Source organism: Lipophrys pholis, assembly GCF_963383615.2.
Source record: "Lipophrys pholis genome assembly, chromosome: 13".
In the NCBI taxonomy this organism is placed as follows: Eukaryota; Metazoa; Chordata; class Actinopteri; order Blenniiformes; family Blenniidae; genus Lipophrys; species Lipophrys pholis.
The window spans coordinates 601244-627017 of NC_137632.1; the positions used below are offsets into that span (position 1 = coordinate 601244).

The window sequence follows — 25774 nt, forward strand, 5'->3', positions numbered from 1 at the left end:
GGGAGGGAGGGAGGGAGGGATGGAGGGATGGAGGGATGGAGGGACGGAGGGAGGGAGGGAGGGAGGAAGGGAGGGAGGGAGGGAGGGAGGGAGGGAGGGATGGAGGGAGGGAGGGAGGGAGGGAGGGAGGGAGGGAGGGATGGAGGGAGGGATGGATTGATGAGTGTCCTTAAAAATAAACATATTTAATCTGTATAGCTCAGAACTGCCAAATTGACCATTTTATCCAACGTCATCTTTAGACGGCCGAACCAGGAATCTAAATAATCTGCAACTCTAAATGTTTGATATTTGTCTCGTGTGAATGGATGAATACAAGAAGAGTCTTTCTTCATCATCTAAAAATGTCAATCTTTGAAAGAAAGTTGAGAATTCACAGTCTTCTAGTGCAAAATATTGTTAAATGTCCAAAACCCATGACCTCTGCCTGTGTCAGATATTTATGTTTAAATCTTATTGCAACTAAAAATAGAAAAAATATTTTGTCGGAATTAGGGAAGTACTGATACTGATATCAGTCTCAGGTCTGATACTGTACAGAGTACTCATATTCATAAAAGCTTGGTGCATCTCTAATGTTAATTACAACGTGTGCACCATATTTCACAATTTAAATAAATGATTTTGAGGTTTGTCCAGAGCTTATTTTAGGACACAGGATTGTGGTTCCACTTTCCAGGGTCATCAAATGACTGATGGGAAAACAGACACACTTGTCTGAACTCCGACTTAATAAGGTGCTTTGATTAAAAATGGATCCACGCATTTTTCTAGGTGTCCCCCGAGGAAGCCGAGCAGATTTGTGCTCCAACAATTGGAAGTCCCGGAAGTCCTTTAACAGAGTCTGATAATTAAAATACACTCATACATGCATAATTCAACCCCCCACCCCCTCCCCCATCGGTGCAGTGCGTGGGCACCGGTGGGGAAAATAAATGACAAGTTTCCGCATCTGTCAGTTTTACTCAAAGCAGCAACAATGATCAAAAACCCGTTGCTGAAATGAAGGATGCAGAATACACACCTGGCCCGTTGATCAACCAGATGCTTGAAATATAGAATTGGCAGCCATCGCTTTACCATTATTGTCTGTCAAAGCTCATAATATCCCTTTGATAAATGTTTTTTTTTTTTTTTTTTTGCTCTGGCGTTTCAAATCCGAGTGTCTGACAAACACCTTTGTAATGGAAATGGATAATGAGCTTCCCAGAGGGGGTTAATCAAACCCATTGTGCACCCAGAATAAAAAAGGCGAGAAAAGATGTGAAAGGGAACTGATTGATTGTGTTTAAGAAAGAAGAAAAAAAGAAAAAAGAATTGCTGTTGTTTTCTCTGGTTTCCTCCTCGATACAGGAAGTGATTTATTTTGACAGCTACCTCATTGAGTTTCATTTTCTCCAAATGAGAAGTCTCTCTCTGGTGGGTAAGAGGGGGGAAACAAAGAGAAGGAGGAGCGACGGTAGCAAGAAGTGAAAAATGATAATAAAACAGAGAAACACGCAGGAATAAAGGAGTTAAAGTCAGTGAGAGGAAGAAGCTGGCGGAGAGTCTGGTGGGCTTCATCTGACCCCACAGAGGAGGAGAGCGCACAGGCCAGGTCTATAATTAGAAAACACACAGCGCCACTAATCCTCTCTCAATGATTAAACAACGGACGGCCAGTTGACGGCAGGAGGCCACAGGCGACCTGTTGTGGAGACCGAGTGTGTTTCTTTCTTTCCACCAGGCTGGAAAAGCTAAAGGAGACGCTGCTGATTCAGACTGAAGAACTCCATTCTACATTTCAGTCACGTTGACTTACTGAATCATATTAAACACATACAATCACTTCAAGCTGTTTCTTTAGCACTTTTTCACTTAAAACACTTGACTTGTTGCTGGACTTTACTATGGTATGGTGGTTAAGAAGAGACGACGGGACTGTGGAGCGTAGTGAAGACATCCAGTGAGACTTTTAGCCTATTTAGGCTTTTAATGGCAACAATTTGAAAATGATGTAAACTTTTCGTTTTCTTCGTTTCCAGAGAGAGACCGAGTTAAATCATTTTGAAAAGGTTACGTTTTCACCTGTTTCCATGGAGACTGGGAATTTTCAAAAAGTTGCATTCCCCTCTGTTTCCATGGAGACAGAGTCAGAGCGTTTTTTAAAAAGGTGGCTTTTTCAGTGGCTCTGGGCACCGTTGTAAACAGACCCCCAAACATAACGAAAGACTTCAGGTCTTGCTTGAGATTGCTGTCCTTTAAACAGCGTCTAAGATAAACATTTTAACAATAAGTTATTTTGCTCAGTAATACACTTTCCAACAGCTTTTCTTACGGGTCAATCATTTAATCAGGATTTAATTATAGGGTTAGGGTTCCATGTAGTGAAATGCAGCAAAACTGTCTACATAATAATTCATTGCATTTTTTGAGACTGAAAGTAAAATTACAGATGTCACTTCAAATACTCAACAATATATACTCCACAATACCTGGTTGTTGATATATAGATTGGCTGATGCTTCTTATGTCACTGTAGTTTGGATGAATACATAAAGACCATCCACCATGTTGTCTGGACTTGTGGATGTTTTTCAAGCAGAAAGACATTTCAATGGTGCAAAGTGCAGGTTTCAGACAGGAACTGTAATCTTCCTATCACTAACGTTGGAAAAGAGCCATTTTGTGGGGAAACAAACAAACTAGAGCCTGTGTGTCTGCAGGGCCGAATGTGTGAAGGTCAGAGAGTGTCGGACTCTGAGCCCCAAAAACAGCTTCCAGCCAATCACAGAGGAATTAGACGGGGTCGTTTAAGGTCTTCTCACGGGCAGATTTCAGCCTCTATCCTGCTCTAGTTTACACTGAGATTATTGTGGATTATAGTGTTTAGGAAAGTGATGAACATGACATTGACTCCAGCTTTGAACTTGTCATCATCACCAAGGTTCTGCTTGAATCAAGGTCGAACTTGCTTTGAAATATGGAAATACTATGAACATATTTAGTCACGTGTGATACAGAACATTTTTTCCACTCATTAAGTCATAGTAGAGTAATAAGTAATAATACTTAGATTTTTTTTTATTGTAAAATTTGGATTTTTTTTTACAATAAATCTGAAGTAACTGATTTTGATCAGTTTCAAACCTCAAAACTGATTTGATTATACAATAATGACCTAAAATAACAATTTCACTAACTTTAAAAAGTTAAAAAGTGGAGAAAACATAATGATCCTGTTCTTGCCTTCATTTAAGACTTGATTATAACATAAACCCACAGCGAGACGCAATTATAAGACAGACATGCATAGAGGTCAGTGGTCAGAGTGTTATAAAGGGAACTGGATTCTACATGTGAAGACATTTTTACTGCTTGAGCACTCAGTGGTATTCACATTCACACACACACACACACACACACACACACACACACACACACACACACACACACACACACACACACACACACACACACACACACACACACACACACACACACACACACACACACACACACACACACACACACACACACACACACACACACACACACACACAATCTGGTGCTCCCAGCCACACAAAATGTAGCGCGGCTGTTTTGTCTTGGAAAGCAGGTAATTTGCAGCCGATCGTGAGTGTAGGAAGACTACGATCATTAGTTCCTCTGTGTTCCAAACCTGGAGATGTATCAGGAGTAAGCGATCGTTATCCAAAACACGGCGCTCCGTCTTTCTTCGCACAGCAAACACAGCCTCCTCTCTCAGCTCGTTCAGACACAATCTGTTCAGCAGCACCGACGAGAGGTAAATGCCATTTGTCAAATTAACAAGAAGGTGTAAACAAACCACTCAGACATCTATTGTAAACTTGTTATATTCACAAACAACTTCAACAACAGCTTGCATCAGTGCGGCTTAACACAACGATGTGGGATTTACATTTTTATAAATAAAAAGTCCACAGTTTTATTCATCGGGAGAGTGAGTGGAAGCTTGATTTAGATGTTTTCAAAGCCCTGTCTCGTTCAGACTGCCAGAAGCGAGCAGGCAGCTTCGCAGTAGCCGTGGAAGACAGCTAATCATTAGCCAGTTAGCCTCCATTACGGCCGGGGATCCAGGCCTGGTGATAAAGCACCAAAGGACTCGGGGCTCACAGCTTAACGATCCAAAGATCAGCGCAGGATTTACAGGCTCCGAGATCCTGGCACGGCCTCTGGACAAAAGCCTCCTCCCCTCCTTCATCTACTTCAACCCAGGGATTGAGTTCATAAAACCAGGAAACAATGCCGGGACGTAATGAAATCTCCCACCTATCGTGCACAAGAAAAATAAGACGAAGAAGACATCAATCGCAGAGCTAAAGCATCCGCATGATTGGAAGATAAATAAAGGCAAAATGCCAGGAAGAGATATTTCCCACACCGGGAGGTTTACAGTGCCTTCAGCAGCCCCTTTTATTTACTTTGCTTTGAAGAGTTTCATGATACGGCTCCTGGTGCCCTCTGGATTTATGACTTTTGAAAACTTGTGTCAACTGTTTGAGGCCCAGAGGAGCAACTTTGATCAGCCTTAAGTGAGTTTGTGCTACCTGCTGGTGTTTCAAACAAACTGAACTTTACTGAAGCCGAGAGCAGTCGGAGGAGGAAGGAAGAGGAAAACACTGCGTGTGTGCAGATTTGTTTGTGCCAACTATTATAATGAAAAAGACTTCCAAAGTGGAACTTTTTGAAAATGCTACAACTCCTGTCTCCATGGAAATGGAGGAAAAATCAACTTTTGAAAATGCGATGACTCCATATCAGTGGAAACAGAGGTCTTGGTGGAAACGGGGGGAAACGTGCAACTTTTTGAAAATGCAACTTTTTGACAATGCTCTGACTCCATGACCTTGGAGAAAGAGAAAAACGAAACTTTTTTTCAAAATGCTACGACTGTCTGGAAATGGGGAACACAACTTTTTGAAAACACTCTGACTCTGTCTCCAAGGAAACGGGTAAAAAACACAACTTTCTGAAATACTACCAGTGTGCATGCACACCAGGCCCGTAGTAAATAGTTCTTCTACACATGCTCAGTAGATAAGACAACAACAACAAAGTTTCCTCCGTGGTGTCATGACTCCAAGTCCATATTCTCCTGGGACTTGGTAGTTTTTGTAAAAACAATCTAACTTGGTCGTCTGTCCACCAGAATGTCAGTGTTCTGCCATTGTTAATGTCAAGAGCGGATTATTTTCCCCTGCATGTGTGTGTGTGGTTTTATTACCAAAAACACCCAACAGCACCCACTAGTGACCCAACATGCTAACTGCATTGTTTTTAGCATTCCTGTCATTTCCATTTAAATGAACATCATTTTTCAAATCGTTGCCTTATAAACACAAAACTGTTCTGACCCAATAAACGCAAACAAGATGTGTTTTCACTTGAACTGTTTTTATGTAAACTGAGTTTAGTTACAGAAAACCACAAAATTCACGATTCATCAGACTGAAGACGAGCGCCGCATGAAATGAAATGAGGTTCGTTTGTATTCATCATGTTTTTGTGTTTTAACATTTATTCCTCAAAACGAGGGATTTCTCTCTCTCTTTATCAGTCGATTAAGTTTTTTTGTTAGTTAATCTTAACACACACACACACACACACACACACACACACACACACACACACACACACACACACACACACACAGATATTGTGTTTGTTCTACAGTAATTTTTACATATTCAATAAATCCCTGTAATTTCAAAAGGACTTTGACTTTATTTTCACAAACATCACCATCAACAGTGACTCACCAATGAAAATAAAGCAGAGAGCATTGGTAACTGGAGGAGATGTACAGGCTGCTGGCACACAGAGACAAACTCACTACTGATGGAAATTCTTCTGCTCTGAGATTTTGTAAAAATGACTGAATATTGAAGCGCTGACGGGTCAGACATCTCCTGGATTCTTCTGGGGGTCATATCAAACAGGAACGTTATCCAGCAGAGCAGATGCAGAAGCATTTTGAGAGAGGATTAATTTATTGTCTGGTATATCAGGTATTGATTACAATATTCCTGATATTGTATTTTGTCTGCAGATCTGTTGTTTTATTCTCTATAGATGAGAACAACAGAGGTGAAAATGACAAGTTATGTTTCAGTAAATTAGTAGTTTATTTTGTGACTCAGAATCAGAATATAGTTTTTCTTGTACTTTTCAATAGATTTTTCTTTTTGTTGAGTTTATTTAAGCTCCTTCAAGGAAACACAGTTTCATTGGAGCCGTTGAGACGTAGCGGTCAGTCACACATCAACATAAAGAGACTGATTCTTCTCAACTCATTTCAGATTTGTAACTGTTTGTTTCTCATAAATCAAACCCCCAAAATTCCACTCCATCACATTTCTTCCTTCTCCATTTGTACCGAGTGCCGAGCAATTTGCCCCCCCCCCAAAATAAACACCATATCCCAGACCGTTAACTGAAGAAGATGAGTAAACGTCATCACCACCTGCCATTTAGCCGAGAGACGACAGAGAAGTCCTGAAACGTACGAGACTTTTGGAGGAATTTGAAGAAATATTCTATTTTCAAATCGGTGAGGATAAATGAGAGATAAAAAGTTCCTCCCGGTGAATCGCTCGACGCAGGCCGACTCGTTATAATGTCGTAACAGGCGCAGAGGTGTTGATGACTTCCCCTTTTAGGTTTTGCGATGACTTCATCTGCTGGCACGTCACATCGGCCTTGAATTTGTACTCATCTCGGGGGAGGGGGGGTCCTCTCCATCAGCGTCACTGCTGTCACCACGCCACCCCCGACGTGGTGTGAATGCCTCCTCTGTGAGCCGGGCCAAGGATCTGCCAGCGGCCCCTCTTTCTCTGAGCTGAATGGGCACGGCTCGGCCACGTTTTAAGGCACCCTAATGCACCGTGGCTGGACCACAAAGACAGCATGGTAATTTGCCAGGGATAATGACGCTCCCTTAATTCGACCCTCGGGGCCACGAACAGAACACTTCAGAAGAAAGTCCCCATCCAGGGATGAGTCCCCCTTCTTTTTTTTTCCCGGTCTCTCTCCCTTCCTCTCTCTCCCGGTGCACCCCTTCTTGCTCTCTGTTGGCTCCAAAGAAGCTTGTTTTCTTCCGGCTTATTGTCGTCCTGAGCTAAATATCAGCAAACAACAGCGGGTCTGGAGGAGACGACATGCCAGCCACGACCGGAGCCCCGCGATGTCCTCCCAGAGGAGAGCCGGGGACCAAGACAAACATGGAGGAGCTTCTTGAAAGCAGCCAGAGAGGGAGCTCTGCTGCTCTGCTCCAATGACACATATCAGAGGAAGATGTAGGTCAGAGAATCAACAGAGCAGACAGCTGGAGAAGGAGGCGAGTGCTGAGCAGGAAGTACAACAAGAAGAACATCTGCAAATGCCTTCAGGAATGTTCAACACAGAGGGACAGGAGGGGGAGATTAGGACAGAACCGGCCTCTTTACATCCTCTTTATCACCAGAACAGACAGGTGGAATATCACCCAGCTTCTCCCCGCTAAATCACACCCGGGGTATAAAGATAGAAAAGTGTGATTCAGATGCCAGACCACAAGTTGGCATGGCTGCTTGTTTCTGTAATGAAACCACACACACACACACACACACACACACACACACACACACACACACACACACACACACACACACACACACACACACACACACACACACACACACACACGCAGCACAGAACAAACGCTCTAAACATTAGCACTGGGAGGACACAGACAAGTTGGATTGTTATTACGGTGACATTCAAAATAAAAGTTCAAAGTCCCAGGAGAATGGACTGGGAGTCATGACACTGTGGGGGAAACATTCTTATTGTCCGTCTACTGAGCATGTGCAGAAGAACCAATTAGTACAGCCATGGTGCGCATGCCCAGTAGCAGCGTTTTATAAAAAGTTGCATTTTCCCGTTTCCATGGAGGCAGAGCGCCGTTTTTTTTATCATTTTTTTAAAGGTGCATTTCCCTCCGTTTCCATGGAGACCAAGTCAGAAAGTTTTGAAAAAGTTCCACCTTGGAAACAGTTTACAAAATGTTGCTTCAGTGGCTCCGAGCAACGTTGTCGTGGAAACGGACCCCAAAACACAACAAAAGTTTTCTGTTTTCATTACAAAACGCTGTGGTGTAAACAGGCCCTCAGTCTGATCTGGTCAGACAATCCTCAGCTTTACATATCCCAGGTGCATTAAGCTCAAAAAGAAACCAATCTATTCATCTACCTTCTATATTCATTTGTGCAACTTGTCACCAGAGGAAACAGAGGAAACTACCCAAATACAGCACAATTAAGTAATCTGGCATCAAAATTCTATTTCCTATCTTATTTGAATTTGATTCGAGTCCAATCTGTTGGTCAGTGCTTCCATCCATTCCTCCCAGTTATAAGCAGGTCCGACCCTTCAACTCCGGCGGTTTTGGGACGTTATGTCTACAAGCTGGCCAGAACCACTCCCCCCCTGTGCCGTCCTTCTGATACATTAGCTGCTCGAGGTCCGGAGGGGTTTTTGTTTTTGATCATTTTTTATTTTTTTTTTGCTGTAAAGGTTCATTTGAAGTGTTAAACTTTGTTCCAGCATCAAGAATAACAAAAGAAAACATCAGAGTTCCTTCGGGGATCTGAACGACTGAAAAAGCTTCACATTCTGTTCATCATCACAATTAAACAGGCAGAAGATGACAGCTGAGTTTGTGCAGCGCCTCTCAGCATCTACTGAGCATCCTTTTCCCTCAGTACTGCCTGCTAGTGGGGGAAGCTGGTCTGGAGGATCATTTCCTGTCTGATTTACTTCTGTTGCTGTTGTAAGTATTTTCCTCTTTCACTGATTAGCTGGTGAGAAGTTAATGTTAAACTTCAGTTATCAGAGCACCAATACAGGTATTAGTATAAGGTACAATACCAATACCAATAGTGGTATTGGTATTGTTATTGGTACCAATACCAATACTAATGCTGGTATTGGTACCAATACAGTAACACTGTGATTAGACCATCGTGAGACAAGTTAGTTTTACCCTACTGATGATGTGTTAGTAGTAGTAGTTGTAGTAATCCTTGTATTGTTGCTCTAGTAATCCTTGGTACCGATACCAATACAGGTTTTGGTACTAATACTGTACCAATAGCAGTATTGGTATTGTTACGGTATCACTATCAATCCTGGCATTGGTACTAGTATACCAATAATGGTAATGGTAATGGTATCGGTACGATACCTTTAGAAATAGAGTAAAAATAAAAAAGATGTCTGATGTAATGCATAATATAGACTGTCATTATGTTTTGTTTAATTTTTTTACTTTACCTTTAAAATGAGGTTGTTACTGTTGAAAGATCATATGAAAATGAAGGTTTTTGGGGGAGTGTCGTCACCATAAAGGAGATTCTCGGGGATCTCAGCCTACAGTTCAATTTGCCCACATTTTCATTTTCTCCCAAAGTAAACTTGTTTCTCTTCCATGAGGACAAGGCTCAGTCATGGTGTCCATGTCTCGGGTTCCAGGTGGTTCCACATTCTTACCATAAAATTGCAATTCCCTTATCTTTGTTAAGTTGTTTCATTCACAATCTCTGCCTTTGAAATGCATGAAACAGTACAGGAAATAACACAATAAAAGGGAAAAAACGTAATGTTCGCATGATTAGAGGAATGATAGTCGAGTCAGTGTAAAATTATTATCCATTCTATTCTGATTGTGCAGGTTTTTAACGTGGACAATGATTCCAGAGACGCAGATGTGCTTCCAGAGAAAAAGAGCATAAGATAAAGAAACACACACACACACACACACACACACACACACACACACACACACACACACACACACACACACACACACACACACACTCCCTTTTCAAATCACTTTACTCCGTTCTCAATAAAAGCCTTTCACTACCTTACTTTTACTACAAAACCCCAAAGAGATTACTGGGGGAAGGGAAGAATGGACGATAGGAAAAAGACGAGGGGAGAGCCGGAGAAAGAGGGTCAAGAAATGTTGACAAGTTTTGGTGTTTGCTTGCAAAATGTAACCCAAAGTCAGGTGAGAAATAAAGGTCAGGTACAAACACAAAAAAGTAGAAACTAATCAAAGCCGGGCTTGAAAGTGACGGGAAGGTTTTGAGTGGAATGGATAGAAGCGTACTCACCAGCTCAGCATCACTGGGGTGTAGGGACGGGGCTGAGAGGGCCGTCTGTCCTTTTCAAAACTGCCTCTGCAAGAAGGGAGGGAGAGGAGAGGGAGAGGTGAGGGGGAGGGGTGAGGCTTTCACTACTCGCCTCTTTCTCATGAGCGGAGCGCCGAGCCACAAAGAAGTGCCGGCGTTCTCGTAAACAAACCGCCAACTTTTCAATGGAGCAGAGGAGGCGGAGCAGGAATGGCATTTAAACCGGGAGTTAGAGGGTTTGTGGGGTTTAGGAGCAGCAGAAGAGACCTGCAGGACATCTCCACATCAGAAGGGCCAAACTGGACAACAACACTGCCACAAGTTGAAAACCGCTCCATCACACCCTAAAACCATACACCAGATAAAGCCCCGGTGGAAAACATGTTGGGTGGATGATATCGGTGTAACTGACGTGACCAGGAGCCTCCATGTCTTCAGTCTCGTTCGGCAACGAGCTTTTCGATCTCAATGCCACGGAGCAAATTGGAACAAATAGCCCTGGCCGGTTTCTACGGCAACCTGAAGGAGCGGCTCAGACTCGCCATCCCTCAATATGGCCACTTCCCTCTTCATGCAAAAAACATTAATGCAAGAGGGGCTTTATGAGTGCAGTGTTGATTTACACACTCATAACCTTTGCTCCCTTGTTAAATCATTCATGCTGCCGCTGAGCATCAATCTGATGAACATGTCTCTTAGAATGCAAACGACTTTATTCATAATTGAAATGTAGCACTCCTTTTCTGGCAGACCTTCCGCCAGTGAATTCTGAAATTGAAATATTACAAGAAAATGCATGGGCTAAGGTAAAATCGTTGTTTATTGAAGCAAAACACAGAGTTTGTTAAAAAGAGATGAATTAAAACAAGAGCAATCAGAGATTTCTGAGGCTCAAAGGTCGACCTGGACTTTCCAGATCACCTCCAAAATGTAATGGAATCTTCCACGGCCTAATATCTATCTGTGGTGAACATTTCAACAAAACGGAATCCTGCTAACAGACAGAGACAAATAAATATACACTGATGGTTTTATTACGTACATGATGGAATAAAAAGAATTAACAGTTGTGTGGATTTTCAGGAGTTCCGTAAAGTACTTTTCCATTTTCTTTTTATTTCTAATTATGAGAAAACTTGATTTAAAAATAAATAAATAAAAGGAAATATCTGTTACTCTTTAAAACACCGATTTTTTAAACTTGTTTTAATGTTGTGATGACTGTAATAAAAGACTGTATATTTCAATAGAAAAAACATCCATTTCATCAGAATACATCAGAATACTTTTACTTGTACTATTATTTTACCGCTTCAGGTTTAAACCATTATCATCCTTTCATTTCATTTTCATTTCATTTTCATTTCATTTTCATTTCATTTTCATTTCATTTTCATTTCATTTTCATTTCATTTTCATTCATCCTGCTTTTTAAAATTTCTCAGCTCGGCGCTGAAACTTTAACAGCCCCAAAGTCAGGTCGGCAAATGGTGTAAAGAGGATTTTCTCCGGAGCTAAGCTGAGAATTTAGAGCCGAGCAGCAGGAAGTGTCCGCTCAAACACACGAGAAAAAAAACTAAACTCTCCATAATCTCCAGTGTCAGTGTGGGATCAGGCCTTTATTCACTGCAACAAGGAAGAAGGACGAATTCTCATAAACTGCTTAGCGTGTGACCTACAGTCTTTACTCCCTTACACACACACACACACACACACACACACACACACACACACACACACACACACACACACACACACACACACACCTCCTGCATTGAGTCCTCTCCACTGGCTGTCTGGGCCGCCTGAAATCACTCAAGTCTGCTCGATTAAACAAATTCAGTAAAACTTTATTGACCATAAGTGTCAGGAATGTGTCTTTGATGAACACGACTAACAAGCGGCGCCTGGTTGCAAACACCTCAGCCCAAATGGGCTTTCCTGTTACAGGTTCTGATTCCTGCTCCTGCAGGTGAGAAAGAGAAAAAAAACAACCAACGACTCAAAGCCTGTCGAAGCTCTATAGACAGGATTGAGTTCTGTTCTGTAGGTGAACGGTGGGGAAACATCTTCTGCTCCTACCGAAAATAACTTCAAGAAAAACCAGTGGTGACCGATAAATAATAAGCATTGAAATACATAAATAACTCTAAATTTCTGACTTTGTTTTACTGTAAATAATCTTAAAGAAGTTAATATTTACTAAACTATACTTTTACAACATAGAACAAACCCAAAATGTGAACAAAAGAACTGAAATTGACAGTGAACTGCCTCAGTTCACTGTGTGCTTTACAGCTTACAGATCACAGTGGATTTTTATTTCACTACTTACATTTCAAAGCCAGAAAACATTTGTAGAAATGTATCTGAAACTTAAAAAATATAGTCGGCTAGTTCATATCATGATCAGAATAACGTCAAATTCTAGAAATTACCTTTAATCTTGACACATTTCTACATATGTGTAGTAATCCTGATCACCTGGACCAATTCAATACGTAATACAGAGGAAAGTGCGCCCCTGGTGGTCAAATAAATACATTGCGGAGAATGTCATAATTTCTCACAGCAGTTAAATTTGATCTCACGGGCTAGATTGGACACTCTGGTGGGCCGGTACAGTGAAGCCAATCTCAGGGGGACACACACACTTTTATGAACATAAAAAAGCCGAACTTAAGATATTTACAACAGACGTCAAAAACCTACTTGGTTTTTATGCCTACTACAGAAGATATATGTACTCACTTAATACTTCTGTCATGATAGCACACACATATGCATCAGAGAACAATACGATATCAAAATTAACAATGTGAGAACACTGACATTTTAGTGGACAGACCACCAAGTTGGATTGTTATTACGGTGACTGTCAAAATAAAAGTACCAAGTCCCAGGAGATTATGAACTGGGAGTCATGACACTCTGGAGGAAACATTGTTCTGATTGTCTCTACTGAGCATGTGCAGAAGAACTACTTACTAAGGTCATGGTGCACATGCCCAGTAGCAGTGATTCCTAAAAGTGTGTCAGTCTTGTGTGTGTGTGTGTGTGTGTGTGTGTGTGTGTGTGTGTGTGTGTGTGTGTGTGTGTGTGTGTGTGTGTGTGTGTGTGTGTGTGTGTGTGTGTGTGTGTGTGTGAACATGAGACGTTAACAGTGTGAGGCTGACGAAGCCGTCAGCTGCGATCACAGTCCAGGTCTTCAGACGGGATCTTCCTTTTTCATCTGTCAGAATTCTGCATTCCGCGCAGAGCTTCTCCCTCATTCCTCTCCACGAGACACGGTTTTAAACGGTTGCCATGGCGCCCAGCAGCAAAAATCAAATCCTCCTAATTCAGCTCCAGTTACTGGTAACCGAATCAGAGAATTTAATAAAGACTAAGTAGGTAAAGAGGCGACTTACAAAGCGGCAGGAGTTTGCTACTCAGCGACTCCTGATGTTTACTTCACAACGAGGACTCGCACTTGTTTTCACACGCTCGACTCGTACGATGCTACAGTCCTGCTTCAGGGCAGGAAAAGGAAATACTTCTCATTAGGAGCACATTAACGCCTGCAGTCGTCCACTTCACGTCAGACTGAAGCACGGCACTTTATTTTCTGAAACCATCTGAACTTAACCAGCAGATTGTGGGTGTTACCACCCCAAGGACGCTTCAGGAAGTCTATTATTACTGTGCAGCAGTGAGCTGACGTGACCACACGCAAATCTTTATTTCATACCTGGCAATAAGAGGAGGTTAATGGGGGTATCATATCTGATCGGCATTTTCTGGAGCCAATTGCACTAAATATGAAGTGATATTATGTCTTGTACTATATCCACAGAACTGCATTTCTATTTGAGATGTGGGTATAAATACGGCAAATAAGATTCAAGTAAACTTAAATTGGGTTGTTGAATTGCGATCAGAAAACATACTCAAGGAATTATAGGTTATTAGACATTTAAAACTATTTTATAGGAAGAGAAAAGGAGGAAATTAGATACAACAAGCTATTTAAATAAAATCAGTGTTTTTTTGTCTAGATTGTTTTAACTTCTAATGTTGCACTTATGTCACGTTTGAAAATGAGAATTATCATAAGCAAGCATTAGCTTGGTGTCTGATCCACGTATATTTAAATTGCACCTCAATGGCTTTGGTGAGATGTGAAATCTTTGTTACATACAAATGTTAAGTAAATGAATGGTTCAAATATTTTTTATTTCAAAGGTCCTATATTATGAAAAATCCACTTTTTAATGGTTTTCTAACAGTATGTGTCCCAAACGCCTGTGTATGAGGCAGTGAAGAAAGTCCCTCACTTGCATGCTCCACTTTTTAGTGACTATGTGCTCAAACTATACAGGCGATTCTGAGATTTTCCCTTCATGATGTCTTGCAAGGAAATACGCCCTCCCTCTGGTAGAGGATAGTCACTTTGAGCCTCACAGGTAAATGAGCTCTGCCCTCTAAAATTACTAGTGGGCACCATTTTATTATCCTCGCAAAGCTTACTGGAAAACCGACATGGAGTAGGCGTGGACAGACACACCTCATTAGCATTTAAAGGTACAGACACAGAAACAGCCTGTTCTCAGTAGAGCTCACTCGAGGGACTTTTAGACCGGCTGAAATTCAGGACCAGGGCTGTTGTTGGACCTCTGACACGGTTGTGAAATAGTTGAACAAAATTTAGATATATTAAACCTTTAATAAAACAAAAATGATCTACTGAACTAACTACCAAGTCCCAGGGGAATATGGGCTGGAAGTCATGACACTCTGGAGGCATTTTCCTATTGCTGTGGAACGAATGCACAGTAGCAGCGCTTTCAGAAAACTTGTGTTGTCCCTGTTTCCACAGAGTCGGAGTATTTTCATACCCAAAACGCATTGAAAGTTTCCCATTCAGGTATCATACCTTTGGATATACAGCAAATACTGACAATGACATGATTGCATGCAATGCTCTGAAAATAAAATAGAAGAAAAGACGAAGAAGAGTTTTCTATTTTCACTTGGAAACTTTGTCGCGACAACGCGGCCTAAGACGCAAAGAAGCAATGGGAAATGAACCATTAGTATTGGGAGTTGAGGACAATCCACTTTGCCTGAGCCATCGCCACCTATTTCAAAATGAGATGAGACCAGACCTTAACCGACATGTTCTCTGATGTTGTGGGTTCTGTTTCGTTGGCATTAATAATATCTTATATATAATATAACAAAACAGGATCTGCATTATGAATTCGAAGGAGAATAAACACTCATGTGCAGACTGAACGAGCACTGAGAATGACAATGACCTCCATTAAAGACCCGACAGTAGAGGGAAACCAATGCCGTCTGACATTGGAACTGAATCCTCACTATTTACTGCCTGAGGACACGTTCAGAAAAACACAAATAGAACAGGAATAAACTCGCAGGCACTCACATTCAAGAGCAATCCCAGCCGGGTGGATGAATAAACACCACGTGGCTATAAAAGAGATGAGGCTGTGTTTATACTGCGTTTATACTGTGATAGCGACCAGGATATCACAGTATGGACAGATGGATGAAGTTAAAAGAAAAAAACCAACACAAAACTTATCACTTGGCCAAAACAGGTTCACAAGAGGCTCCAATCCGGACAAACGACCAAGCAAATTGTAAAAAATGACAAAGAAAACACTTTAGATTGTACAATTTGGGCTACTTCACTGTAATTTGTTCCAGAGAGTATCATTAAAAATGGATTCATGTTGAGATTAAAGTCCTTTTCGAGAGTAATTGTTTAGTTTTTGTGAAAATATTGACATTTCCTTCACTAAATTTAAAGGCTATTGTGGCACAATTTTACCGTTCCGGCACACTCAAGATGTAATTGGGCTGCATGTTTCCCTTGAACTGAAATGTATTTGATACTTCTGTGTTAGAAGATCAATTAGTTTGTCAAATACATTTCTATGATGTGTTTTGTTGGATTGACTTGTGAAATTGTTTCAATAACCATGAGAAGAGATCAATTTAAACGCTGCTTTGTTAAAAATATTTAGGCAAAAGAGCGATACTCTGACCAGAGGAGCGGAATTTCACATGAAACGCTAAATGAATCACTTATTAATCAAATAATTGTTATTTCATTGTGTGTATTAAATATGTGATAAATGTACATTTTCACATCTCTGATGTCTTAATTTGAATTTACTACATTTATTACATTGTGTGGAAAAAATGTTGACATAATGAGTTTTTCACAGGTGAATCTTAAACTCCATTTTCTTGGTCATGATGAGAAAAATGTATTGAAAACAAATCCAGGAGTAGTTACTGCATTTATTTAGGTGAATGAAGTAACAAATAAAAGGTACGGTTAAGTTCGGCTTACTATATACACTGTGAAAGAATACATTTATGTTCCTGTTCATAAAAACCTTTATTTTCTGCAGTTTCTCATGTGAAATAAAGGTTTATCTCATCTAAACCGCATCAAAACCACAAAGAAACATCGTCGTGTTGAATTGATGTTTTGTCAGATGAACATAATAGGTTGGTGCCCAGTTAAGTTGATGGTGTTGAAATTACCTAATATACTCCTTTTGGTCAAACATAAATGAGTTATTTTCGCCTTAATAATATATTTAAATTATTTCTAACATGACCTACATTGAAATTGTTGACATGAATTAATTCAACCAATAGTTTTTGGGAGTGTGTCCACGACAGACTCAGATTGAGGATTCATGAATCTACTTGATGGCACTTGAAATGAATGTAGCCGTGATTACAACCCGTGAAAAACAAACTCTTTGCGTCTGCTGGACAAAGACGAGTGGCTGCGACAGAGTTGGAGAACACGCACATACATCAGCCTCCCAAACGGTCGGCTCCTCACAGACAAAGCGGTTTAATTTGCAGAACCTGAAACCATGGCATCACACTGATGGCTAAAGTCATCCATTAGCCTGGTTGTCCCGCAGCAGCGGCTGCCCGGACCAGTTTCCAGCACAGTTTCAAATGTCCTTGGCTTTCCATCATGGCACTTGACACGGTTTATATATGGCGCGACCTCTGACCCCGCGCTCACAGACAGCCTCTTCGGTTTGGCGGAGAGGTCACTCGTGTTATTTGTGAGAGGCCTGACGAGCTTAAAGCTCGGAGGGAAGACGTAAACAAGAAGCGAACATGATCGTTGACGTCCCGGTATCCACACACCTACTTTAATTATATATTATATCGCCCTTCAGTACTTCCATCCCAAAGCCAACTTTGGATCTTTGTTTCTATGGGACTGCTAACAAAACTCAACTCGCGGTGATCAAGTGGCACCTCGGTTAACGAAGCTCCGGGCTGCTAAATCCTGGTCCTGGAGGGCCGCAGCCCGGCATGTTTTCAATGTTCCCCTGCTCAAACACACCTGAGTTATCATGATGAGGCTCTGCACACACCCACACCCCCACCCCCACCCCCACCCCCACCCCCCCACCCCCACACCCCCACACACACCCACACCCACACCCACACCCACACCCACCCACCCACCCACACACACACACACACACACACACCCACACACCCACACACCCACACACCCACACACCCACACACCCACACACACACACACACACACACACACACACACACACACACACACACACACACACACACACAGTCAGGATTCGGTGGGTCCGGTCCTGGCAGTGTTATGTTTTGTGTTCTGTTTGTCCTGGTGGGCGTGGTCTCTCTGTTCTGTGTGTAGTGTTCCTTCCTCCCTCTCCCAGTTTGACAACAAAGCAGGCGCAGCCGTGTGGGAGGACAAATCGTCTCACCTTACGCAGAAATAGTAACCAACTTATATAAACCTTTTACAAACGAGACCGATATTTTGGTATTAGCTATTTCCAGTTTATCTGGTGGTGCCCCGTTTTTATTATTAATAGATAAATAACTAATTTATTCAAATTAATAATTTTTCATTAATAATTTTTTTTGATCATTTATTAACTTTAAGTAATTACTCAATTACTTTAGAAGTTGTTAATGAGTAAATGACTGTTTACTTCCATTCATAATTTCAGTTTTTCATCAAATTAATTCCAGTGATTTATTACTTTCAGTAATCTTTTACTTACAGTAATTTAATGCTAATAACCAACCATAAATCCCAACACACATATATACATATATATGTATAGGCAGATAGTTTTGTTTGTTATGTATGAAGCTGTATTTTGTGTATCTTTGGGGATGGATTAACTGTTACCTGACCCTGTAGCGAGTTATTTGCAGAAGAAGCTGAACACGACCACATTGTGTCTGTTGTCACGTGTTATATGAAATATGGCGTCACAAGCATTAATCAGGTTGAACTGAGGGGCTTTTCCATGGAAGAGGACCAAAATTGTATATCACTATTCTTAAAGTTTAAAGCAGAATAATCAAGCTTTGCTTTTTTTCTTTTTAATCACAAATCTAACACAAGCAACTACTGAATTTATTCACTCCTTGTGTGATTTTCATGAACTAGTTTGGAAGAAAGATCGATAAAGAGTTTATCCATACTAACTGGAGTTGGTTTACAGTCAAAAAAAGAATAATTGTGACTGCAGTGATTTCCAATACATGAGCCAAAAACAGTCCAGCAGCATTTCAGACTGTCCTTTCAGTGTGTTTCACTCTGTGTGCACATCTTGACCGAGTACATGAACTCCCCTGGAGCTGCTGTTTGCTGTGTCTTTCCAAAAAACTCTATGTGCTCCCACTGCTGCTGATCACTCCGTTACTGGAGTACATGTGGACACACAACTCCAACGACATTGTATATGTGTACCTATGTGAGGCGTGCGCTCCTTCCCCCTCTTTCTTCTGTGGGCTTGAGTGATTATTTGTGGGGAAAAGGATAATGTGTGCACGGTTTAGCGTGATGATGGAGAGCGAGGTGCACAGCCTGCAGGAGTCTGCAGGAAAGCAGGAGAGCGTGATCCCTGCTCCAGATCAACATCACACTCATTGAGCTGAATATCGATCCACACATTCAAACTGTGCAGCAGCCAAATGGACCCGCCCGTCTCTCCGCCCGGCAGAACAAGACCTGAATCCACATTACTGCCCCTCGCTCGCCGCAGACAAGAAAACATCTCAGGTGGCGTTCTGCAGAGGTAACGACCTCGGCCTGCCTTCAGTGTGAGACTTAACCACCTTTAGAGGGGAGAGCAGACATGATGAGACTCCTTATTGCAGTGAGTGACTGCGTTTTCGCTTTACAGTCACACTGCGTCGTCAAAAGCACAAATTTGCACAATGGTGTATAATCAGGCCTGGTCAAGAACAGGAGAAGAATGGAAAAACAAACAGGCGTGGAACATCAATGGAGAAAAGAAAAAAGGCGCTCGTGTGATGTTTAAGGGGTTTAATCCTCACACTCGTTGAAAGAAAATAATCCTTTCTTTGCATTTCCTTCCTATAGAAACACAAACAAAACAACCACGTAGGAGAAGCTTGGATTCAGGTTGCCAGTTGGATTCTGGCTTGTTTCACTAGGAATCATGGAAATCAGGTCCAGGTAATAAATCTCACAGCATTCCTTGAATACTGCAGTTTGAAGAATGTTAACCTCGTAAGACAGGGGTGTCACACACATTTTGGTTCAGGGGCCACAAACAGCCCAGCAGGTCGGACCGGTGAAATAGTGTCATGATAACCTTCAAATTCAAGTTTTTCTTTGTGCTGGTGCAGAATATACAAGATGAAAATGTCAATATTTTCACCAAACTAAACAATTACTACGGACATTAACTCAATCTCAACATAAAAACTATTTTACTGAAACCTACAGCAATATGCAGTACAGTACTGCCATAAGTTGTTGAGATTCACCTCCTTTTCAAACATGTTGTAAACAGACAGCAGATCAGCTCCATCCCTGTGTCTATAAGTTTACAAAATACAAGACAGGAACTCAACCAAACATTCACGGTTATTTTGAGTGTTTTTTGTCTGCTTCTTCTTTATTGAAGTCACTCAGGTGAGAACTCGGGCGCCATGTACTTACTCTGTGTGCCACCAGATCTTAAGCCAGATACGTGATTCACGCCTGCCCCAGTTAGGGATGGGAATCGAAAACCGGTTCTGGCCTAGAACCGGTTCCAATTGATCAATTCCATGGGAATCGTCCACCTTATATGTGTTTGATTCTTCTTAACGATTCATTTTCCAGCACGACTTCTGGTCGCGTTGCGGTACGTAGCATGACGTCACACACTGCGACACAGAACTCCTCCAACCAGGAGGAAACATGGAGGAAGAAGGTCTAAAGTGGGAGACGATAAAGGACTAAATAATATCACACGTTAATACATGTTCACTCACCACGTCCTGAATCCACAGAGTCCACAGCCTCTCGCCTCACAGCCACAAGGTCCAGTTAAATAAAAAAGGTCTTGGTGCAAATCCCGGCAGGAGCCTTTCTGTGTGGAGTTTTCATGTTCTCTCCATGTTCTCTCCGTGTTCTCTCCGTGTTCTCTCCGTGTTCTCTCCGTGTTCTCTCCATGTTCTCTCCGTGTTCTCTCCATGTTCTCTCCGTGTTCTCTCCATGTTCTCTCCGTGTTCTCTCCGTGTTCTCTCCGTGTTCTCTCCGTGTTCTCTCCATGTTCTCTCCGTGTTCTCTCCATGTTCTCTCCGTGTTCTCTCCATGTTCTCTCCGTGTTCTCTCCGTGTTCTCTCCGTGTTCTCTCCGTCTTCTCTCCGTGTTCTCTCCGTCTTCTCTCCCTGTTCTCTCCATGTTCTCTCCATGTTCTCTCCGTGTTCTCTCCATGTTCTCTCCATGTTCTCTCCGTGTTCTCTCCGTGTTCTCTCCGTGTTCTCTCCGTGTTCTCTCCGTGTTCTCTCCATGTTCTCTCCGTGTTCTCTCCGTGTTCTCTCCATGTTCTCTCCATGTTCTCTCCGTGTTCTCTCCGTGTTCTCTCCATGTTCTCTCCATGTTCTCTCCGTGTTCTCTCCGTGTTCTCTCCATGTTCTCTCCATGTTCTCTCCATGTTCTCTCCGTGTTCTCTCTGTGTTCTCTCCATGTTCTCTCCATGTTCTCTCCATGTTCTCTCCGTGTTCTCTCCGTGTTCTCTCCGTGTTCTCTCCATGTTCTCTCCATGTTCTCTCCGTGTTCTCTCCTACTAATGAGGGACTTTTAATAAATGAACTCTGCCGTCAATCTGTCCCTGTAGTGAATGTCTGCTCCAACGAGCCTGTTACGGCCTTGGCCGTATGTTTTGGTTCTGTTTATGTCCTCCTGTGTTTTTGTTTTGGTTCGTACCCCTCTCTGTGTGAGTCCTGTTTTTTTCATAGCAGCTCTGCTCGCCCCGCCCACTTCCAGACGTCAAGTGGAGTCAAGCCCCTATTGGTCAGCTCTTCACCTGCCAGGAGCCAAAAGGTGCAGGAAGGGTGGAGGAAGGGTGGAGGAAGGGGGGACTCGGCCTGACAGCAGCTGGGTTGCGTTTGTGTGTTTTCTTGTAAGAGTTTTTGTCAGAACTGGTGCTGTCCCCCTGAGCAGCAGTTCTGTGTGATTCGGTGAGAGTTCTGTGTGAGAACTGGTGGCGTTCTCGTATTGGTTGTTGAGATTATTTGTACCATTGTACATATTCAGTACTTTCTTTGTTTTACTTTGATTTAATTACCTTTTTACCTGGAAATCAGGCCTCTCTTTGTTAAATAAATCCACCATTGAAGTGATCTGACTTGTTTTGTCAAGTGTTTGTTTTGGAACACGGTTTATGTTCCTTACTTTCTTTTAATCTTTTATGTTGCGGCCTTGCCCCTAGACTGGGTCGTAACAGAGCCCACAGCGTAGACATATGCTAGTAGATCTTCACTATTTGTGTGAGCCTCTAGTTTTCACAGTATTAAACGCTATACTAGAGTATGTCTACTGTGTAGACATACATAATCTAGTAGAGGTCTACTACTGTATGTCTATGTATTAGATCATTCTGTGTTGAAAATCCCTTCACAAAAAGGACCAACACAATATGAACACAGCATTCCCTGCAGACTGAGAGAACGTTCCTCCTGCTACGTCACTTCCTCCTTCCTCTCCAGGCTCCGCCTCCCAGAGAGGGTTCGCTTGTCAATAGCACAAAATTTGAAAAAGTGTAAACTCCAGGGGGCAATGAAGGCAAATACACGTTTGACTGTTCTTTTTTAAGGGAAAAATTATAATTCAAGTTTCATCTTAGGAAAAAATGTAATAGTTCCTTTTGGTGCAGAAAACTGTAAAACTACTTTTTCCCTCTCAAAACAATACTCAGGAATCGTTAGAAGAATTGATAAAATCTTATCATTTCCCACCCCTAGTAATCTACCTGTTAATTCTCCTTTTTAAAAAGAATAACAATAACAATAATAATAATAATAATAATAATAATAATAATAATAATAATAATAATAATAATAATAATAATAATAATAATATAATTTTTTCTTTAAAAATCAACAAGAGAATCGATAAAGAATTGAATTGTTAAACAGAATCGAAAATGGAATCGGAATCGGAAAAATCTTATCAATTCCCATCCCTAGCCCCAGTTCAGAGACAATCTTATGTTGTACAGTGAGAGAGGATTGCAGATGCCAGAGATCATTTTCTGACTGAAATCTCTCCAGTGCAGTTTCTCTGAGCAACCAAGCATCTGAAATACAGCGGACGACATAATGATGATCGAAACGACGCCAGAAACAAATCCGCACATTCTCACCGAACTGCGGAGGCTCAATTCTACGTCCTCTGTTTGTTTCCTCAAGGCAACAACAGCATAACTCTGTTATTCTCACAAATTGAAACACTTTGTCCCATCCAATTGAGCGTAAAACAACATTATTCAGTAGGATGTACTATTGTACACAATAGCAGGGAAACACTGATACCACTCCTTTAAAGGACGAGTACAATACTGGTATCGTTAACTGTGCATCCCCACCACCGACTATCAAAACTGATCATATGCATTTTTCTTCACATCAGTAGAGTATCAACTGATTCATTCATTTCAGGGCATGTAGCACCGCATTATGTATGGCGCAAAATGTAATAATGCAATACATTTGTACCCCATTATTTAATAACGCGGCATTCTATGATAATCTGTTGCATTTTGTAATAAAATTCTTGAGCGCATTTTCAAAATAAACTTTGCTGGATTTTGTAATAACGTGTTACATATTGCAACAATGATTACAAAATGCATGTTAAATGATTAAATACACTCAGTGGCTCCAACAATCTGGTTTCTTTTCTTCACGAAAACAGGAATGGCTGGTGGAAAAAACTGATTGGTAACTTTAAAGATCTGCCACCACAAAGACAGGTGATGTAAAAGGTTCCACCTGACCTCGAGCTCTGATTCTACCATCGCTATGTTAGCAGGACGTGAGCAAACGCAAAGGGTGAAATATAATTCTAGTCCAGCTGAATCGTAATTTTTTTCCATTATTAAACGTAACGCTATGTTTACGGATAAAGGGCAACATGTATTACATAATGCACCAAATGATTATATTTTCTTAAATAAAAGTGGAACACCTGCATTTTGTAATAACTGTTGCGAAATGTAACTAGTTATTACAAAATGCGGCAAAGTTTATTAGAAAATGCGTTCAAGAATTTCATTACAAAATGTGGCACATTATCACAAAATGCGGCGTTATGACATAATGACTTGAGCATTAATTACATCATTACATATTGCACCATTATTACATAATGTGGCGCAACAGGGCATTCTGAGAAAAGGGAACTGGAGCTTTCTAAAGTCCACGTTTGAGTTTTCTATAAACCATGAGGACTTTGTCTGGAGGCAATCCGCCTTCAGCGAGCCTTCAGTGATATTGAGGTTTACTTGTGCTGCCACCCCTCTGCCAATCAAAACAGGAGCAGAAGAAAGTTGGAGACAAAGTACTTCAGGTTCAGCCGACGTGCTGTTTCGTCAACAAGATGGAAGATAAGTAGAAAAACACTTCAGATTTGTTAGCAAGCAAAGTCAAAGGGGCTTTCAGCAATTTATGACTTCCGCCACTTAGAGGCGCCAAGTTTGGCAAAAGGTTTGGTTTCCAATTGAGTTTAGTTCTGGCTGGGGATCAAACCTGGAAGAGAAATGATTAGGTTGAGGACAGAGCAACAACACACCTCAACAGCAAGAAAGAAAAAGTTTAAAGCTCATATTTGAATTCAGATTGATTGTTGCCCTCAGATTGAAAATATCACCAGGGGCATCAACTGCTGATTATCGGTACTGCAAATCCACCTTATATTTCTGGAATAAGAAACCAAAACAAATCCACACATATGTGCTTGGGAAGAACATGCAGACTCTACATAGAGGCCAACCCAAGCACAATGTCAGCAGACACCACCATGCTTCACTAGGATGAGATCATTATTCATGTTCCTGCCACAAACTGTCTTACTCCGGCCTCATTTAACTGACAACAATTCTAGGACTTGTAGGACTATAGAAGTACAGATATAGATGTGTAAATACGGATCTTCATCTCAAGTGCTATAGAGCCATAGTGTTATATAGATATGTTATAAACAATGGAAGTGACAAAATGTATAGACACGAGTGGGAGTCCAATTGCAAATTCTATACAGCTCTTGAGACACATCTTTCTAAAATGTCAATAGTGTCGTAGAGTCCCTGTTGGCTGCCTCTCAATGTACACAGTGCACATGGTCTCCGTCTCTAATCCTGAAACTTGAGTCTATTGTGAGAACAGAGCAAACTGAAACCCTCCGTCCCTCATCATCCCAAACACTCGATATCCATTTCCCTCTCACTTTTCTGCCACCTCATATCTCAGCAGATGGAAAAAAAAACAAAAACTAAAAAAAAACATCATTAAAACATGTTGTGATGAAAAAGATCCAGCTAAAGCCTCCTGACTTTGTGGGTGTGGGCTTTCATGCGGGTCAGGAGTGATTCCATTTATTCCAACAGAGGCTAAACAGATGTGGGGCCCGGAGAATGAATAACAGAAGAACTAGTGTGAGGAATTCTTCAATAAGCCACAGGACCATTGTTTCCAAAAATGCATATGCAGATCCAGAGAAACCAAGTAGAAGTCTCTGAATTCACACCTGCATCACAGTCCATTCAAACCAATTTGGGACTCAGCTGTACTCTGGCAATCAGCACACTGAAGCTGCACACCTCATGTGCTTTTATATCCTCCGCTATGTAAAGTACAAGCAGGAAATTGGGCGAAATGTTTCCATCAGCCTAATGCATTATGTGCATTAAGCTAACTCAGTTTGAAGCCCAGTCCCATCTCATAATGAAGGGAAGACTCTCCACATTTGTAGATGTGAGAGGAATCAGAAGTGCTGGACACCTTTAACCCACGTCTGGTGAGTTCAATAATCCCTGTGAAAACCCTGCATTACACGCTCGAGCACATGGACACACAAACATTACAGCCCGCGTGTGAAAGCGGAACATCTTATTCTAAAACAACAGTTATTAATCTGCTGCTTTAACAACCACAACCTGTCCAGCCACTAGAACATTCCCAGAATTGGACCTTGGGTAATCATCTCAGACTGTGTGTGT

The 25774-nt window shown here is 41.5% G+C and overlaps 1 protein-coding gene across 1 annotated transcript in view; it reads right to left on the minus strand.

The window, feature by feature from the left end:
- The window catches only part of sema5ba (sema domain, seven thrombospondin repeats (type 1 and type 1-like), transmembrane domain (TM) and short cytoplasmic domain, (semaphorin) 5Ba), a gene marked incomplete at its 3' end in the record, with an annotated part of 276170 nt that overhangs the window by 213966 nt on the left and 36430 nt on the right, over nt 1-25774 (minus strand). The window contains exon 2 of the mRNA XM_080478145.1: nt 10182-10247. The remainder of the gene's footprint in view (nt 1-10181; nt 10248-25774) is intronic.